Below are 6,000 nucleotides of genomic sequence, written 5' to 3' on the forward strand. Positions count from 1 at the left end.
TCGAGAGCCACTTGCCACCAGACTTTTTTTTTTTGGGGGGGGGAGCGGGTCCGTGTTTATATAAACATTTTTCAATGAATTTATGCTAATTGAAGTCATAGGTTCCGACTAATGAAGCGAGTACGTTTTTCCATTTTCCTTTTATTGCATAAATTCTATTATTTGATTAATTCCCTGCAGATAACTGTAAGGTCAAGAATGATAATGATAATAAAATTATTATTATTATTATTATTATTATTATTATTATTATTATTATTATTATTATTATTATTATTATTATTATTATTGCTGGAAGTAAACCCACTTTGAAACATGTTATATTATTATTATTATTATTATTATTATTATTATTATTATTATTATTATTATTATTATATTATTATTATTATTATTATTATTATTATTATTATTATTATTATTATTATTATTATTATTATTATGATGATGTCGGAGCCACTAAGCAGTCAGCCGTAATTCTTTAGATATTAAGTAAATCATTAGTTTTAAATAACGTACTTGAGTGTGGATAATAAAACTCCTTTCTTTTTACTTTTCATACAAGTAACCATTCCCGCTATAGCTTACTACAGTTGATGAACATAAGCCTTTCAGTTTACACGAAATAACTGCTTGCATCCTCGCATAAACTCGGAAATTGCCGCTGGCAACTTCTGTCTTACAAAGATACAAACCTGTACTTTACAGAGACCAGGGACTGGTCTAGGTCTTTGTAAAATGAACGACCTGTAATCGCATGCAGCCATAATCATCACTGCCATGCCACGTTTCAAATAGTTCTCCTGACTTTTGGCGTCGCATTTGTTGAATATTCAGCAGCTGAAGGCTTAAGCTGCTTCCGTTGGAGAGAGTGGGTCAGGCAAAAATAGAATTAAGCACTTCCGAACTGAATATTGGTACTGCGTTTACGATGCATGATGGCCAGCTTGCTTGTGTTTGTTTATATATATATATATATATATATATATATATATATATATATATATATATATATATATAATATATATATATAGTCTATATATATAGACCATATATATATATATATATATATATATATATATATATATATATATAGTGTGTGTGTGTGTGTGTGTGTATGTATGTATGTATGTATGTATATATGTGTGTATAGTTATATATATATATATATATATATATATATATATGTATATATATACATCCATATATGTGTGTGTGTCTGTGTAGTATATATGTGTGTATATATAGATGTATGTATGTATATACATATACATTCATATATATATACTAAATATGTATAACTGAATCACGAAAGTTTGGAATGTGATAAATCCATAAATAAAGGTATATGCCATGAATGAAAAATAAACAAAGGAGTTTCTGCAAGATCTTTTGACTTAAACGTCCTTTACTCCGTTGTTTATTTTTTCTTCGTGGCTTATACCTTTATTTATATATAAAGATATATGCCACGAAGGAAAATAAACTACGGAGTGTCCGCGAGACCTTTCAACGTCCAAATGTCCTTTACTAAGCAGATGAACTGACATACATGAGGAAAAAGTCAAAACAAGAAGATTCGTATAACTGACAGATAGGGATTATAAAGAGATTATTACCTAGAATCCGACATACCTGGAAGATGAGTAACCTTCCCAAACAAGCCTAAACAATGGGTGCAATTAAAAGTTTAAGACAATCATCTCAGATACAAGGACAAAACAATTAAAGGATTATAGGTGACAGCTATTCAGAACTTTGGTAAACAATACCATATTCACAATACATGTTAGACATACACTTCTTCATTGTATTGTATGTCTAACATGTATTGTGAATATGGTTTGTACCAAAGAACCAAAATTCTGAATAGCTGTCACCTATAATCCTTTAATTGTTTTGTCCTTGTATCTGAGATGATTGTCTTAAACTTTTAATTGAACCCATTGTTTAGGCTTGTTTGGGAAGGTTACTCATCTTCCAGGTGTGTCGGATTCTAGGTACTAATCTCTTTATAATCCCTATCTGTCAGTTATACGAATCTTCTTGTTTTGTCTTTTTCCTCATGTATGTCAGTTCATCTGCTTAGTAAAGGATGTTTGGACGTCGAAAGGTCTCGCGGATACTCCGTTGTTTATTTTCCTTCGTGGCATATATCTTTATTTTATGGATTTATCCAACGTTTCCTAACTTTCGTGATTCGTTACTTAATATATATATATATATATATATATATATATAAATATATATAATATATATATATATATATTTGCATACAGCCAGGGGAGGGAAGGGTGAAATGAATGACTTGAAACAAAACCGAGGGCGCTTTCATGTATTTCTAAACACCTCAATCAGGGTTCAGGTACAAGTGCCAAGAAAACAAATACAGAGGTCACCAAGAAGACTTTCGTGCAGACAAATTGATGCTAAAAAAAAACAAAACAAAACAAAACACCCCCGGTAAAAACAATACCAGCAGTTCTAATACCTAATAGCCTACTTGTTTTAAAATAAAAATTTACCCTTCGTTAAAAAAATCTCATCAACTTTGTACAAAAACCCTAGGGGCTGATATTCAATAAATTATCACAGTCTTGTTTAATTAATTACTGATTTTCTATTAAATTTTCTTTTCACCAAATCTCTACAAAACATAATTTCCTTTTTTGAGTCTGTCCAGTTAATAAAAAAAACAATGATCACTATTAATTTCATATGCCCCAAATCAAATGGCATTTGACATATTTTACCAGTTCTTACATTAATTTTGTGCTGTTTAAATCGAAAACTGCCAATGTCTTTTCCACTTTGTCCCACGTAAAGTTTTTATTACAATTTTTGCACGGAATCTTATAAAATACAAAAAACCCTTTTCCATTTCCCAGGTGAATTTCTTATCAGCAAGTTTCTAATAGTTCCTAGAGTTTTTGAAACACAACATTAAATACCTAGTGGTTTGGACTTGTCTCGGGGATGTTATTAAAGCAGTATAAAAAGGAAAGCACTAAAAGGTTTTTGTTTTCGAAAAAAACTTTTTCAGTTTTTGTCAAAATCCATAAAACGTTTTTCGTGCCTTACAATAGGTGTTTTTCAATAAAAACGTTTTGGGTAACCTCAAATTGCCAGCAAGATACGTGAAAATTGCTGGCAAATTTGAGGTACCCAAACAGTTTTATTGGGGAAAAACACCTATTGTAAGGCACGAAAAAAAAAAGACATTTTATGGATTGACAAAAAAAAACTGAAAAGTTCGAAAATTCGAAAAAAAACGTTTTAGTGCTTCCTTTTTATACCTGCTTTAATAACATCCCGAGACAAGTCAACCACTAGGTATTAATGTTGTGTTTCAAAACTCTAGGAACTATTAGAAAAACTTGCTGATAAGCAATTCACCTGGAAATGGAACAGTTGTATTTATAAAGAATTCCGTGCAAAAAATTGTAATAAAAACTTACGTGGGACAAAGTGGAAAGACATTGGCAGTTCGATTAAAAAACAAGCACAAAATATAAATGTTTAAGAACTGGTAATATGTCAAATGCATTATTTGTGCAATATGGGGAATAAATAGTTGATTCATGTTATTAAAAACTGGACAGACTCAAAGGAAAAAAATTATGTTTTTTGTAGAGAAATTTGGGTGGTGAAAAAAAAGAAATTTTAATATTAATCATGTATAATTAAACCCCAAGACTGTGATAAAATTTTATTTGAATATCAGGTCCCTAGGTTTTGTACAAAGTTGAATGATTTAATTTTTTAAAAACGAAGGGGATATTTTAAAACAAAGGGTAGGGCTATTAGGTATTAGAACTGTCTGTAGTTGTTATCGTTGTTTGTTTGTTTTTTTAGCATCATTTGTCTTGCACGAAGTCTTCTTGTGACTCTGTATGTTTCAAGTCATTTCATTTCACCCCTTCTCCTGGCTGTTGGGCATATATGATCATCCACGGTTCTACTGGTCTGCAAGTGATTTGTTGGCAAATATATTATATATATATATATTATATATATATCTATATTATATATATATATTATTTATATATATATATATATACTATATATATATATATATATATACTATATATATATATAATATTTATATATATATATATATATATATATGTTTATATGTATATGTATGTTAAAGAATATGCATATACATTTTCATATATATATAAAAATATGTATAACTGATCACGAACTTTGGGACAATGTATAATCCATAAATAAAAGGTTATAACCTGCCCGAATTGAAAAGGATAAACAACGGAGTTTCTGCAAGATCTTTCGACTTCAACGTCCTTTAATTCAGCAGATAAAGGACGTTGAAGTCGAAAATCTTGCAGAAACTCCGTTGTTTATTTTTCCTTCGTGGGCTTATACCTTTATAAATATAAATATATATATATATATATATATATATCTTATATATTATATATATATATATATATATATATATACTATATATAATAATTGTGTGTGTGTGTGTGTAATTGGGGGACACTTTGGATATTTGGTACTACAGGGGTCCAACCCAGGGTCAATGATCCCATTCTGGGAACCCACTAATCAAGGGTCCACGAGGGTCAAAAAAAAAATTATCCTTTTTGAAAATCCCCTAATCTAACCTTTTCGTAGTTATTGAACCACTCAAAAAAAACCCTCATCTGGATAATTTACCTTGCCAGTTAATGGCCTTAGGTATGTTCCAAATTTCCAATTGGACCTTGCTTTCCGGTGGGAAACCAAGTAAAAACCAGGTAAAAAAATTTGAACGGTTCTGTTTCTGTCACCCAAAAATGGGGGGGGTGGGTGACGTTTTGCCCAAAAAAAAAAAAACAATCTAAAAATGTTTTCATTGGAAAATTTTTGTTATTGGTTGGGCCTTCAACGAGCCGATTGGAAACCTTTGAAAAACAAAATCAAGAGTTATTTCCCACTTGGGCATTTGGTGGAAAATTACGATTATGAACTGCTCAGAAATTTCCGTATCAGTAAGCAAACAAGGCCAGTAAATCAGTCATGAAGTTCCAAGTTAGTATTAAAAAATAAACCCTCTTGTACCGAGGAGTGAGATATCGTCTTACGATAAAATAGCGCCCACTGACGCTAAAGGCTCAGCCACAAAAGCTGGTAGCGGTGGTTCCTTAATGAATTAGAGACCAAGGATGATTGCCAAGCCGACATCAATAGACTGTAGGTCAGAATAATGATCATGTTTGTAAACTAGGAGAACCTTCTTCCAACAATTCACACCAAAAGACCTGAAGTTCTGGCGTTAAAAATGACTTCTACTTCGAAGATACTGGAAACTTTATAAGTTAAATTGTATAATGAATACTGACATTATCTTTCTACTTATATTTGTGACATGGTCCTACCCCATCGTCTTCTCTCATTACAAAATTATTATTATTTATAACCATTGCTTCGCCCAGAAGGTGCATTATGATGTCATTTAAGCGTTTAGTAGAAGAAATTGAAATGGAAGATAATTCTGTATCTCACTCTCAATTATGAAGTGGGAGCCTGCTGCAGGATCGGCTATAGTAGATTCACATCAACCGTGCATTTAATGTCTAGGCCAGTCCCTTACGACGCTCCTGATTGGCTGTTGATAAACCAATCGCAGGGCTGGAAACTCTGTCTCTCTTGAGAGTTCACACGGGTAGGATCTATGTTCCACTTCTCCTGAGGGATACGTCTTTCAAAAGTATCCCTTAGGAGAGGTAGAACATACATCCTGAATATGTGAACTCTCGAGAGAGACTGAGATTTTCCAGCCCTGCGATTGGTTTATCAACAGCCAATCAGGAGCGTCGTAAGGGACGGGTCTAGACTTCAAATGCACGGTTGATGTGAATCTACCATAGTCAGCCATAGCTTAGATTTTTCGGTACTTCCGTCTTTCCAAAATTTCCAACTTACTTCAAATTTTCGGTGACTTTATCCACTAGAATTCTCTTGTCCTTTTTAAGCAGCAAAACATCTATT

General features: G+C 31.8%; 1 protein-coding gene across 10 annotated transcripts in view; it reads left to right on the plus strand.

Annotated features, from left to right (window-relative positions):
* LOC135218566 (sodium/potassium/calcium exchanger 2-like) overlaps positions 1–6,000 on the plus strand; it is a 490,480-nt gene that overhangs the window by 381,366 nt on the left and 103,114 nt on the right. The window lies entirely within an intron of this gene.

This window comes from Macrobrachium nipponense, chromosome 9, assembly GCF_015104395.2.
Source record: "Macrobrachium nipponense isolate FS-2020 chromosome 9, ASM1510439v2, whole genome shotgun sequence".
Classification (NCBI taxonomy): domain Eukaryota; kingdom Metazoa; phylum Arthropoda; class Malacostraca; order Decapoda; family Palaemonidae; genus Macrobrachium; species Macrobrachium nipponense.